General features: G+C 37.6%; 1 pseudogene; it reads left to right on the forward strand.

Moving 5' to 3' along the window:
- The window catches only part of LOC107852284, a 92,862-nt pseudogene extending 79,108 nt beyond the window's left edge, over nucleotides 1-13,754 (forward strand).
- The last annotated feature ends 1,411 nt before the right edge of the window (nucleotides 13,755-15,165 follow it).

Here is a 15,165-nt window from a genome sequence, read left to right on the forward strand (position 1 = left end):
AAAGGCACGATTAACATTTCAAAAATGAGTATCAATCTAAAGTTCATCATTCAAGGTATGTGGGGTTTTTCAACAAGAACTCTCTTTCGTTCTTGTGCCCAAAAGTAATTTTCTTTACAAAGGCATGATTTTTATTTGATTTTTTATGAATGTGAAGCATTAACACATATCTTATGATGATTATTATGAAATCTTGATATTTATGATTTTGAAAGATGAATTTACTTGTGTGGAGATATAAAGCATGAATCTTGAACGATATTTATTATGATTTTGATATTTGGGTCGTGAATCCCTATTACAAATTGTATTTTTTTGAGAAAGTGTGTGTTATAAGCACGTTGATGTTGAATATTTGAGATATTTTAAATGATTTGACCTTTTGGTCTTAATGGAGTTATTTTGAACTCGAGTGTGAAAGAAATCCACAACGTGGTTGATTTTTATAGATGGGAAGCATGATGGCTCCCGATGTATATTTATATATTACTGAAATTGTTTTGTTATGGATTGTCTTTGAAATGATCTGAGCTAAGTTTGAAAGAAATCATTTGCACTGAGTGGGAGGTATATAGCAACCTTACTTCCCTAGAACTACGTGCCCCCATAGGATTGAGCCTAAGGCTAATTTATATAGTGATCACCAGTTTGTGTGGATTTGATATCGATAGTCCTACTCCGATGGCAAGGATAGGATGGCTCTCCCCAATGTGGGTTGTATGTTAGACTCCATGTAGCTTACATGGTTTATGTCAGTTATAAGATCTCCTAGTGTATGTGTTTCCTTGTGTCTATGGTGAATGGTGAAGTGATTTGAAAGTGGAATTGTGAAAGTTATTCTTTTGAAAGATTTAAATGATATTTACATTATGAGAATTGATATTCTTGATGAACTAAAAGTGATTGACAAATTATATGATGACTCACATGTGTTATTGTACATATTTCATCTTCTCATGATTATGATGATTTTTTTTGGGCTATGTGAGTCTTTCATACATCTTGCATATTTCTTATAAATATTTATGATAATGATGTTTATACAACTGCATACACCCCCATATACTCGGTCCCTTTTCATGGTACTAACCCACATCTTCGAATGTGGACTGCATTTTCTCAGAATGTAGGTTCAGGTGCTCAGTTCCAGGTTCGACAGTGATTTTTTGGGCATGCTATTCTATATCCTCTGTTGTGGTGACTCCTCATGTTCTGAGGATGTGATATCTGATGTTAGTTTCACGGAATTGTTTACATTTGATAACTGAATATGAGTCAGTTGGAGCATGTCTCAATGGCTCACTGATTTTATTAATTTTCTTAGAGGCTTGTCAGACTAGTATAGATGTTGGGAGTTGACTAATAAGTCGTATTTTGTTATCTTTCTGAAATTCTTTTATTCTTGGATGATGATTACTTTTTTGATATTTGAGGGTTATTTATGGAAACCGCATTGATTTGTGTTGAACTGAATAAAAATGGCTCATAGGGTTAGCTTGGGGCTACTCGTAGCCTCAAACACCGTGTGACGCTCTGGGACCCATTTTTTGGGGCGTTATAAACTTGGTATCAAAGCTAGGTTTTAAGGTGTCCTAAGGAGTCTGACAAGCCGCGTTAAGTAGAGTCTTGATCATCGGTGTGTAGCGCGCCACATCTATGAGCAAGAGACTACAAGATATTTTAGGAAAAAGTGTGATTCTTTCTTTCAGAAGTCTATCGTGCTTAAAGTGTCTCTCTCTGCTATTGATTGTGCTCTCCTCTTTCAGAAATATGCCTCCACATTGGACGAGAAGAAATAATGATGGTCAGCAACCTCAACCCGCTGACCCATTGAATAAAAACGTGTCTCATGCTGAATTTTAGGCATCTTTTTAGGTGCTGGCCTAAGTTGTTACTGCAAATGTTCAGGCCAACCCGACCCCGGCTCCACAGCAGTAGGGAGGTGATTCAGCTGCTTCCAGGATCCATGACTTTATGCAGTTAAATCCGCTGGAATTCTATGGGTCTAAGTCTGATGAGGATCCACGGTTATTTTTAGAGAAGGTACGGAAGATTACTCAGGTGATACATGTATCTGAGGAATATAGTGTGGATTTTGTTGCGTATAGGTTGAAAGACCTTGCTTATAACTGGGTTGTTGCATAAAGGAAAGGTAGAGGTGAGGGAGTTGTCCCATAACTTGGTAAGAGTTCCAGGATGCATTTTTGGACAAGTTTTTCCCTTTTGATATAACAGAGTCTAAGGTGGAAGAGTTTATGAACCTGCGACAGGGCTCTATGACTATTAGGGAGTAATGTCTAAAGTTCAATCAGTTGGCCAAGTATGCTCCTAACTTAGTGGATGATTATTGGGCTAGTATGAGTAAGTTTATGACTGGAGTGTCTATTTATGTGGTTAAGGAGTGTAGGTCTGCTATGCTGAATAGTGAGATAAATCTTTCTAGGCTGATGACTCATGCCCAATAGATTAAGGTAGAAAAGATTAAGGAGAGAGATAGAATGAGAGGGAATAAGAAAGCTAGGTTCCAGCAGTATGGATAGGGTTAGACTAGATTGCAGGGAGGGAGTCGTCTTCAGTATCAGGATCGTTCATCTATGCCAGCACCATCATCTGCTAGTGCTCCCGTGCCTAGAGGTAGGCAGGAGTAAGGTAGTAGGTCATATACATCCAAGTCCCAGTACAGTACTGGCAGTAAGCCAAATCATCCCCTGTGTCTTAAGTGTGGTAGGGCTCATTCAGGTGAGTGTTGGGGTAAGAAGAGAGGTTATTTCCGGTGTGCTGACATGGGCCACAGAGCTAGAGATTGTCCACAGGATGGATAAGGGCGTCGTGACTATCACCCTCAGACCGAGACTCAGACTATTAGTGCTCCAATTCCAGCTACATGTCCAGCCCCAGCTTATGGCACCTCTTCTAGCAATGCTAGCGGGCAGCACCAGAATAGATTCTATGCTTTACCATCCTTCCAGGAATAGGAGGACTCTCCCGATGTTGTTATTGGTATGCTTCGTATATTTCAGTTTGATGTTTATGCTTTGTTGGATCCTGGATCCAGCTTCTCATATGTTACACCTTTGATTGCTGTGAATTTTGAAATGAGTCCTGAGCCTATCCTAGTTTCAACCCCAGTGGGTGATTCAATTGTTTCCCAGAAAGTTTATAAAAAGTGTCCTATTACCGTTCTTCATAGAGTCTTGTTGGCTGATGTGATTGAGTTACACATGGTAGATTTTGATGTGATTCTAGGTATGGACTGGCTATATTCTTTTTATACCTCTATTGATTGTTGGACCTGAGTGGTGAAGTTTTAGTTTTCGGGTGCATCCGTGTTTGAGTGGTCTGGGAATTCTGTGTCACCCAAGAGTCATTTTATCTCTTACCTCAAAGCTAGAAAGCTTATTTCCAAGGGGTGTATTTACCATTTGGTTATAGTCAAAGAGACTAAGTCTGATACTCTAACTCATCAGTCTGTTAACATCGTCAATTAGTTTTCTGATGTCTTTCTAGATGATCTCCCAGGGATACCTCCTGATAGAGAGATAGAGTTTGGGATTGATCTTCATCCCGATACTCAGCCCATTTCTATTTCTCCTTACTGTATGGCCCCTGCAGAACTTAAGGAGTTGAAAGAGCAACTCAAAGATCTACTAGATAAGAGTTTCATAAGGCCCAGTGTTTCTCCTTGGGGTGCTCCTGTGTTGCTTGTGAGAAAGAAAGATAGCTCTTTGCGTATGTACATTGATTACTGCCAACTGAATAAAGTTACCGTAAAAAATAAGTGCCCCCTTCCAAGAATAGATGATTTATTTGACCAATTGCAAGGTGCAACTTATTTCTCAAAGATAGAACTTAGTTCTGGCTATCATCAACTCAAAGTTAGCGAGTGTGACATCCCAAAAACCGCTTTCTGAACTCGTTATGGATATTTTGAGTTTCTTGTTATGCCTTTTGGGTTAACTAATGCCCCAACAGCTTTCATGGACCTCATGAATCGAGTGTTCAGACCATATCTGGATATGTTTTTCATAGTGTTCATTGATGGTATACTGGTGTACTCTCGTAGTGAGGATGAACATTTAGATCATCTCTGAACTGTCTTGTAAACCCTTAGAAATCATAAGTTGTTTGCCAAGTTCAGTAAGTGTGAGTTTTCGCTAAGGTAAGTTGCTTTTATGGGTCATATCATTTCTTTCGAGGGTATTAGAGTTGACCCCCAAAAGACCGAAGCTGTTAAAAATTAGCCTAGACCTATTTCTTCGACTGATATCCAAAGTTTGTTGGGTTTAGCTGGCTATTAACACCATTTTGTTGAGGGTTTCTTCTCTATAGAGTCTCCTATAACTCGATTGATCCAAAATAAAGTGAAGTTCTTATGGTCCGAATCTTGTGAGAAGAGTTTTCAGGAGTTGAAGACTCGACTCACTTCAACCCATATTTTGACTTTGTCTGATGGTGTTGATGGTTTTGTGGTGTACTGTGATGCTTTGAGAGTGGGTTTGGGTTGCGTATTGATACAGAATGGTAAGGTGATAGCTTATGCTTCTAGATAGTTGAAACCCCATGAGAAAAATTACCCCACCCATGACCTTAAGTTGGCTGTTGTTATGTTTGCTTTGAAAATCTAGAGATACTATTTGTATGGTTTCTATGTTGATGTTTTCAGTGATCATAAGAGTCTGCAGTATGTGTTTACGTAGAGAGAATTTAATCTTAGGCAGAGACGATGGTTAGAATTATTAAAGGACTATGATATGAGTGTGCTGTACCATCCGAGAAAGGCCAATATTATGGCAGATGGCCTAAGTAGAGTGTTCATGGGTAGTGTTTCGCATGTGGTAGAAGGTAAGAAAGAGTTGGCTCGTGATGTACATCATTTGGGTAGATTGAGAGTTAGGTTGTTTGACTCTGCTGAAGGTAGTATAGGGGTTCAGAGTAGTTTCGAATCCTCCTTGGTTTCGAAAGTGAAGGAAAAACAATACTTAGATGCTAGTTTAGTCAGACTGAAGGAGTCAGTCAAGGACCAAAAAGTAGAGGTTTTCTCCCAAGGGAGAGATGGTGTGTTGAGATTGCAGGGTAGATTATGTGTCCCGAATGTTGATGATCTGAGACAGAGGATTATGGCTGAAGTGCACGGGGCGCGATATTCCATTCATCTTGGTGCCACAGAGATGTACCGAGACTTGTGGGAAATCTATTGGTGGAGTGGCATGAAGAAAGATATAGCAGCCTTTGTAGCTAAGTTTGCAACATGCCAATAGGTTAAGGTTGAACACCAAAGACCTGGTGGTATGATGCAAGAGTTTAGTATTCCCACCTGGAAGTGGGAAAAGATAAATATGGACTTCGTGAATGGTTTACGTCCTTCCCGATGCCATCATGATTCCATTTGGGTCGTGGTTGATAGGTTGACTAAGTCTGCTCATTTCTTGCCTGTTCATACTTCATATACTACTGAGGATTATGCTTGATTGTATATCCGAGAGCTAGTCAGACTGCATGGAGTTCCCTTGTCTATTATTTCGGATAAGGTTACTCAGTTCACTTCGCAATTTTTGAAAGCTTTTCAGAAGGGTCATGGTACCCAAGTGCTTTTTAGTTCTTCTTTACATCCGTAGACCGATGGTCGGGCTGAGCGGACCATCCAGACCTTAGAAGATATATTGAGAGCTTGTGCACTTGACTTTAAGAGAAGTTGGGCTGATCACTTACCGTTGATAGAGTTTTCTTACAATAATAGTTTCCAGTCTAGTATTGGCATGGCTCCATTTGAAGCCTTATATGGGAGGAAGTGTAGATCATGCATAGGTTGGTTCGAGGTGGGTGAAATGGCTGTGAGTGGTCCTAATTTGGTATTTGAGGCTATGGAAAAATTTAAGTTGATCAGGGAAAGATTGAAAACTGTGCAGAGTCGTCAGAAGTCATATGCGGATGTTAGAAAGAGAGACCTTGAGTTTGAAGTTGGTGACCTAGTGTATCTGAAAATTTCACCCATGAGGGGGGTGAAGAGATTCGGAAAGAAGGGGAAGCTTAGTCCCTATTATGTTGGTCCTTATAAAATTCTTAGCCGTGTTGGTAAGGTAGCTTATGAGGTTGAGTTACCATCCGAGCTGTCCTTTGTTCATCCAATATTCCATGTCTCTATGCTTAGAAAGCATATTAATGATGTTGTGGTAGTGGATTCCTCTGTGAGTATTGACATTCAAGAAAATTTCTCTTCTGATGAGATTCCTGTTGAGATTTTTGATTTCAGTATCTGAAGACTAAGGAACAAAGAAGTTCCCATGGTCAAGGTGTTGTGGCGAAACCAATTTGTTGAGGGTGCAACTTGGGAAGCTGAGGTAGATAGGCAATCCAAGTACCCACACCTATTTTCTGCGAACTCCGATCAAGTTGAAGGTACCGTTCTTTCCTAAATCATGCACTTTTGATAAAAGTTGCAGCAGTTCAGCTGTCATTTATTATGTGTTCAGCTGTAGTTTCTTGAATTTATGCATTCTATGTTGCATTCGGAGTGAGAAACGATGTGGTGATGAGTCTAACGAAGGGTTTCAGTTGTATGCTCTATTCCCTATCTATTCTTGGCATATATAGCGTCATTCGAGGACAAATGTTTTTAAGGGGGGATGATGTAATAGCCCGGGAAATTTTTCGTTGAAATTTTGTGCATAAACGTGTTGGGTTCTATCTTCTAGAATGAATTATAAATTTTTCGTGCAGAATGTCTTAGATTATAACCAACCATTGCATAGAGTATCGAATAATATTTCCAATAATATGTGGGTCATCCAAAATGGACACCTGAGCAGCGAGTTATGAACATTCCGATCGAACCGTGAATAGCAGTAAACAGTAAAACGTGCAGGAAAAACTACTGAGGCCTGCGTATTTTTGCTCCAACTTTAAACGATCATAACTCTTTGTACATAATGATTTAGGTGATCAACTATTTCTCAACGGAAAGCTCTATGAGTCCTCTTTCTAATGAAATTAGTTTCATCCAATTTGTCTATCGGAGCAAAAAAGTTATGGTTGATCTACTTCAGCCTATCAAAAGCAAATTTTTGGGTCAATATTAAATGATCATAACTGCTCGTACATAATGATATGTGTGAGATACTATATATCAACGGAAAGATATGTGAGTCCTCTTTCTAATGAAATTAGTTTTATCCAATTTGAATAGTAGAATAAAATGTTATGGTTGATCTACTTTAGACTATCAAAATAGTCCACCAAAGGACAGATTCGAGATTTTTTTTATTTTTAGGGGCGTTTTGGTAATTTTCCCTCACCCAAAATCCATCCAAACCCTATATTAAAACCTATTAGAAGCATTATATGTCGTATTTCATCAAATTCCCTCAAAAAGAAAACCCTAAGCTCCTACATCCAACTTCAAGAACCTCCAAAGTTCACCATTAATTCTGCAAATTTATTCAAGATTCCAAGTTCCCAGTTCAAGAACTCCAAGAACAATTATTCAAAGGCACAATTAACATCTCAAAAATGAGTATCAATCTAAAGTTCATCATTCAAGGTATGTGGGCTGTTTCAGCAAGAACTCTCTTTCGTTCTTGTGCCCAATAGTAATTTTCTTTACAAAGGCATATTTTTATTTGATATTTTACGAATTTGAAGCATGAACCCATATCTTATGATGATTATTATGAAATCTTGATGTTTATGATTTTGAAAGATGAATTTACATGTGTGGAGATATAAAGCATGAATCTTGAACGATATTTATCATGATTTTGATATTTGGGTCGTGAATCCCCATTGGAAATTGTGTTTTTTTTGAGAAAGTGTGTGTTATAAGCACGTTGGTGTTGAATATTTGAGATATTTTGAATGATTTGACATTTTAGTCTTAATGGAGTTATTTTGAACTCGAATGTGAAAGAAATCCACAACGTGGTTGATTTTGATAGATGGGAAGCATGATGGCTCCCGATGTATATTTATATACTACTAAAATTGTTTTGTTGTGGATTTTCTTTGAAATGGTTTGAGCTAAGTCTGAGAGAAATCTTTAGCACTTAGTGGGAGGTATAAAGCGACCTTACTTCCCTAGAACTACGTGCCCCCGTAGGAGTAAGCCTGGGGCTGATTTATATAGTGATCACTAGTTTGTGTGGATTTGATAGTGATAGTCCTACTTCGATGGCAAGGATAGTACGGCTATCCCCAACGTGAGTTGTACGTTGGACTCTATACAACTCATATGGTTTATGTCGGCTATACGATCTCCCACTGTATGTGTTTCCTTGTGTCTAGGTGAATGGTGAAGTGATTTGAAAGTGAAATTATGAAAGTTGTTCTTTCAAAAGATTTAACTGATATTTACATTATGAGAATTGATATTCTTGATGAACTGAAAGTGATTGACAAATTATATGATGAGTCACATGTGTTATTGTACTTATTTCATCCTCTCATGGTTATGATGATTTTCTTCAGGCTATGTGAGTCTTTCATACATCCTGCATATTTCTTATAAATATTTATGATGATGATGTTTATACAACTGTATACACCCCCATATACTCGGTCTGTTTCTATGGTACTGACCCATATCTTCGGATGTAGGCTGCATTTTCTCGAAATGTAGGTTCAGGTGCTCAGTTCCAAGTTTGACAGTGATTCTTCAGGCATACTGTTCTACATTCTCTGTTGTGGTGCGTCCTCTTTGATAACTGAGTATGAGTCAGCTGGGGCATGTCTCAATGGCTCACTGGTTTTATTGATTTTCTTAGAGGCTTGTCAGACTAGTATAGATGTTAGGAGTTGACTAATAAGTCGTATTTCGTTATCTTTCTGAAATTCTTTTATTCTTGGATGATGATTACTCTGTTGATATTTGAGAGTTATTTATGGAAACCCTGTTGATTTGTGTTGAACTGAAAAAAATGTCTCAAAGGGTTAGCTTGGGGCTACTCGTAGCCTCAAGCACTGTGTGATGCTCCGGGACCCATTTTTGGGGCGTTACAGACGCTCCCGCCAATGGGGGTTTCAAATGTTTGTATTCCACATAGCTCACGTGGTGTTGTCGGTTATAGGAAACTCCCCTATCCATAAGAGTCATGTTTATTAAAATATCGAGTCACTCCGAGTTTTGACGTGGTAAGTCAAGTTGCCTATGATGATCTATAATGATTTATGAGGTTTTTCTCCTACATTTCCTATCTAAGATGTTATGAGTTGCATGATTCAATGTCACTCAATCCAGGTGTGTCATTCTGGTTCGTATGTATATTTTTACGAAATTTATGATATTATTTATATTTTGCATACACCCCCACATACTCAGTATGTATCTTGTGCTAACCCACATATTTCTCTATGGGATATATTCTTACCATGATGTAGGTTCAGGTACTCATCCGCAGCTGTGACAGTGATATCTGAGTCTCGCATCTATATTCCTTTAATGGTGAGTCCTCATGGTTCGAGGACTAAGTTGCTAGTTTTGGTGCTGTTGTTTTGTGATCCCTTTGGTCTGTTGGGTCAGTTGGGGATTTGTCCCAATGGCTCGTTGATTTTGCTGTATAGAGGCTATGTCAGACTAGTGTATTGTTGGGTTGGTTTGTGTATAGACATTTCATATATGTACAGTCTAACAATATTCTGCGCCATGTGCGATGTGATATGATATTTACTTATATATATATCCTTAGCGTAGCGTGTATGTTATTGTATTAGGCACCGTGTGGCATCTCGGGATGATATTTTGGGCCATTACAGTTTATAGGGTCTGGAGGTTGCCTTTCAAATAATAGGATAATGTTATTCTCTGAGCGCATAGTTCCACATCCAATGACCCTTGGCTATTTGTCCTTGAACTATTGGGGGATGATAGCCTAGTACTACGCATCTACATGGTTTGGATGAAAGTCGCCCTGGTACATATATGGACTGACACATTGTCCTCATTGTTAGCCCCTTGTATGTAGTCGCTATTTGTAGTTCTCTTAGGTTACTTCTATTTTCCCCAAATGGCCATCCCTTATACTAGACTCATTCTCAATACATTCCCCTCATAGGTTGGCCTAGGTTACACTCAACCGAACTTGGACCAGTATCCTTCCAAGCTATTTTTACCCCATATAAGTTTTTTTAAAATTACCTCAAAATGAAAATATATTGTCAAGATTCTCTTTGATGAGTGCAAAGAAAAATGAAAAATAGAACAAACCGAGTGAGATAGTTATTGAACATTTGAATGGGATGGGTCATCTAGTTGGAACGTAATGGAATAGTCAGGATTCATATAATTGACTCTAACTCTAATTAGCTTGTAATTTTAAGGCACAACTTGGCTTTGTGTTTGTTGGACAAGTAAGGCTCTAAATAGTAATGTAGCTCTGTGAACGATTGTCTTTAGATCTTCACTCCCCAAACAAATATTTGGAAGTAACACTCACTTGAAAGTAAAATTAAGAAAATTATTTCAAGAAATGGGAAGTTGTGTTTACAATAAAAATAACACCCTTGAAATTCAAAACTTTCTAAGTCATAATCTAAAATTATTCCAAGTTGTGATGGTACCTGTTAGAATCTTAACTTGATGATTTAAGTAGATCATGTATGTCTATCATTTTATAAAATGATCCTATACATAACCCAATAGGTTAAGATTATCTTTTCTTAAGGTCAGTCTGTCAGTGTGGCCACAAGTTTCCATGGCATGGTAAGACCTTGGTAGTGTCTTGGCTACGACATGTAAGGTAAGGTATGGCTATGTCATGAAAAGGGTTAGATAGGATAAGGAAATCCTATGGTTTTGGGATTATCATGACTTAGACAAGTTCATAGGCTATGAGTTGGGCAAGGAACAACTAAGGAAAATATAATGACCCTCTAGGTTATTTTCTATGTTTCCATGCATTTTCTTTAGTTAGAGCTTTCTTATAGCTACCCCAAATCATTTATGACTTGCTAAAGCTGACAGCTTAATTGCCGAGAATTTTGTTTGGTTTTTAGAGCTAATTCCCTTTTTTGAAGTCTTTTATAGTAAAAATTAGCTACCGGGTGAAAAATTTTGGGGAATGGCCTCATATGTTAATTTTAATGGTTCCAATAGCTCCAACACATCAATTTTAGTCTAGGTGGACCTTTGGTTTGGGTCCCAGGCTTCCAAAATTATTTTAGGCTATTGGACAAAACTTAAGAAAAATAGTGTAGGACCTAGTTCTCATTGAAATAACCTCGAATGGAAATTTTTACAGAGCCATTGAGTATGAAATATCAAATTTGATAAGATAGCATAGTTTATTTGCATATATGAGATTCTGAATGAATTATGAGGGGTCGGTGGAGATTTTAAGTATCCAGCTGATGCACTCAGCTGGTGCATTTGCTAAAGCGGCAAACTGAGTGCTTTAGTGGCTCGACATTCCCAAGTGAGTCACTTTAGCAGCAAGCTAACCACTAAAGTAAAAGTTTCTTTATTGCCAACTTGTCTGCATTAGTGGCATGGTAGGTAAGCATGGGCACTGCTTTAGTGTTGACCACTAAAGCAGCCTAGTGCCTGATTTAGAGTCACCTAGGAGACAATAAATGGACTACTTATTCTAATTTTCTCTTTTTTTTCAAACAAGTTCAAGAGTGAAAAACCCTAAAACGTGTGAAAACATGGGAGAAACATTAATAGGGGATTTTGGGGTGTTTGAAAGCGTAAATTACTCATTTTTCTCTGATTCTTGGTAAGTTTTCATTAAATTCATTGTACATTCTCTATTAATTCTCAAAATCCCTAGACTATTGGTGGGTTTATCTTAGCACCATTTGGGCTAAGAATTTACCCATTGTTGAGCGTAAATGCTCCTTGAGCATAGAGAAATATGTTGATGATTTTGAATGTGTGATTCTGCAAGCTGGCTCTAAATAGGATTTTTACGTAATTTTGGATCCAAAGTATAAAAGTGAAATATAGGTATTATTTTTCTCGTATTGATGAGTAGATTATCATTTTGATAGCATAGATCACATGTAAGCTTTTCGAATGGAAAATTCACCAACTTAACAGATTTCTTTAGGCTTTCTTCGATGTCTTGGTAGACTAGGTTTTCCTGCCTCATAGATTGTGCTAATTTGTAGTATATTTATATTAATATGCTATATATGGGTTGGTAATTAGTTTTTAGAAGTGTATTTAGTGTAATTTGGATCTATTAGCTAATTTGGGAATCGTAAATAGGGATAATCGACTTAGTTGCTCATGTTTAGGTAAAATTGCTATAAAAAGTCTAATTGTAGCTTATTTAATCTCTAATAATGAAACTAGACAGCTTAGCCTAGTCCGGGTAAAATTTGACTTAGCATGGAATTTTGGGAACTAGGAGTGGGCCCCTCCGAGCCACCTTAGGCCAAGACTATTTTTAGCTCCTAGTAGATTTTATAAGCTTTCTATAGCCTTTAAATGTTTATTTTAAAGTTTGGAGAGGCTGTATACATGATACTTATGCTAGATTGGTACTTTTGAGTTGATACTACATTCGGTTCAAGTTTGATGGTTCATGATACTAAGACCGATTTGATACCAGTATTGTTCAGGAAATGAGTTCCACTTCAAGTTTGATAATTAATGGTAATAATGATATGAGTTCTAGTTTAAGTCCGACAATTAATGGTGATAATTATATTAGTTCTGATTTGAGTCTGACATTAAGTGGTTATTAATAATATATTTATGGTATTAAGCATAACAATTATTATCTTTGAGAGGTGGTTAATTAATGTATTTTTTGTTATATCTTTTGTTGATTTCTCCCTCCGAGCTTATGGGATCCCATATTGGATTATTTTTTCTACACTTACTGGCTTTTTGGGGCTAGGTATTTAATGTTAGCTATGTGTTCCTTTATATGATTGTTCTGATTTAATTATTTACAGTACGTGGAGCATTATTCTAGGTTTGCAATTTTACCTTAAATTAGACTATTGATCTTCCATCTTTATTTTATATATATTATGATTTAAATCAGTCGTCCGATGATTCCTTTTGAGTGCCCGAGACGTTGGTACTCATACTACACTTTTTTACCTTTTTGGTGCAGATTCGGGTACTAGTTGTCATTGTGATTGCATTTCTTAGAGTTCTGAGATAGGGTAAGCTGTAAAAGTTGAATTTGACCTTTTCTCCTTCCTTTACTCTTGCAGTTTATCATTATTCAAGACTACTGTATATTTGACTATTATAGTACTCATATTTATCTTGATTAGTGGCTCTTGTATCGATACTTCAAAGTCCTTGGATGTTATCAATATATTTTATATCTTTTAAATTATTATCATTACTTGGTTTTACTCTTTTATAAATTGCTAGACGACATGCTATTGCTACTCGAGATGAGGACCCCGAGCGCACGATTAGGCATCCTATCATAGTTCATGGATAACTTGAAGGTTGATTACAACCTATAGATGTATCCTCAGCTAGGTACTAGGATTAGGGGCCTTCATCATACCCTATTTCTTCTCTTAAGACAAAGATTCTTCCATCTAGCTAGTGGTGGGCTAGGGACCAGCCCATACTCTATCAGGTTTATCTTGTCTTTATTATTTAGGAAAGCATTAGTTCAGCTCTTGGGATTGGTTGGTAGTGCACCATGTGATGGTTTTTAATTTGTGCATCAAAGTGTTTCTAAGGCAAGGAACAACCTATAGCTACGGCTCCGAGAGTTGAGGTCCTTCTTGTTCTGGTAGTTTCTCAACCGGTGGTTGCCCTTCCTTCTTTGTCTGTTGAGAAGTAGAAGATGTAGGGTATAATTTTTTAGTTAACTTTGCCTATGTTTTTTGGTGCACCAAGAAAAAATGCTTATGGATTCTTAATTGCTTGCGAGGATAGGCTCCATAATTTAGGCTAGTTTAGACTCGTGATATGGATTACATTACTTTTGAGTTGGATTTTATGACTCAAAATTAGTGGAGATGTAATCTTCATTACAGTCCAATTGGATCTCCCTCATTGACATAGACTTAGTTCTTTGAGGTCATCTTAGAGAAGTATATGCCTCATAGTCTTAGGGATTATCTGAGAGATCAATTCTTAAGGTTAACGTTGGGCTTCATCATTATTGTGGAGTATGAATCTCAATTTTATAAGTTGGCAACGCATGCGACATATATTTTAATGGCCAAGTATGAGCGAGTTTAGTGTTTTATTTATGGATTAAGATTTCTTCTATACATGGATACACAGAGTTTGGTTGCTACTGGTAGATCTTTTATTGAGGTTTCTAATTATGCGCAGGTTATGGAGGAGATGCATCTCGAGGCCCGAGGGGAAGTGATAAAAGGCTGCAATATTAGGGTAGTTTCAGCCAAAGTTGTACTGGCTCACAATTCAGAGGAAGTGTTTCTCAAGGTAGGTACCCTCTGCGTCAGCCATATTAGAATTAGGGTCAGTCTAGTAGGCCCATCCATACTTCCCTTCAGATCACCAGTGGAGGCCAGATTAGTTATGATGATTTTATTAGACAGAGTAGTGGTCAATCTTTAAGGGCTTTGTCTTCTTGTTTTTCTATCTATGGTAGTTATTTTAGGTCAGCCAAATCTTTTAGGTTTGGTACCACGCCTGGGGCATTTTATGTTTGTGAGGCCTTTGTCTATTTCTTGAGAGAGTGCCTCAGTCATGAAGTGATGTTCTTTCAACTTAGAATGTCCTCCTGACTAGGGCAGTAACTCCCCTTGCTAGAGGTGATATGCATGGCCGTCAATGTGGCCTCTAGGATCTTGTGGAGGTCCTTAGGTAGGTAAGAAAAGAGTTCATTCAAGAGCCTAATTAGGTGTCGAGCATATTTATTTGTATGCCATACCTGCTAGACCTTAGGTTGAGATTTTAGATGCTATTGTTACAGGTTCAATTTTAGTGTACCATCAATTGGATTTTGCTTTATTTGATCTGGTATCCACATACTCTTATATATCTACTTATTTTGACCCGCGGTTAGAGTTATCATGGGATTTCTTATCTATTTCATTATGTGTATATACTTTCCAGGGTGACTTTTTTACAGTATATTGGGTTTATAGATCATATGTTATGACTGTTTGAGAGTTTGATTCTCAAGATGATCTTATTTAATTAGACATGGTGGATTTTGATATGATTCTAGGCGTGGATTGGTTATCACACTATCATGCAGTCTTGAATAGTTTAGC

This window comes from Capsicum annuum, chromosome 11 (genome assembly GCF_002878395.1).
Source record: "Capsicum annuum cultivar UCD-10X-F1 chromosome 11, UCD10Xv1.1, whole genome shotgun sequence".
Classification (NCBI taxonomy): domain Eukaryota; kingdom Viridiplantae; phylum Streptophyta; class Magnoliopsida; order Solanales; family Solanaceae; genus Capsicum; species Capsicum annuum.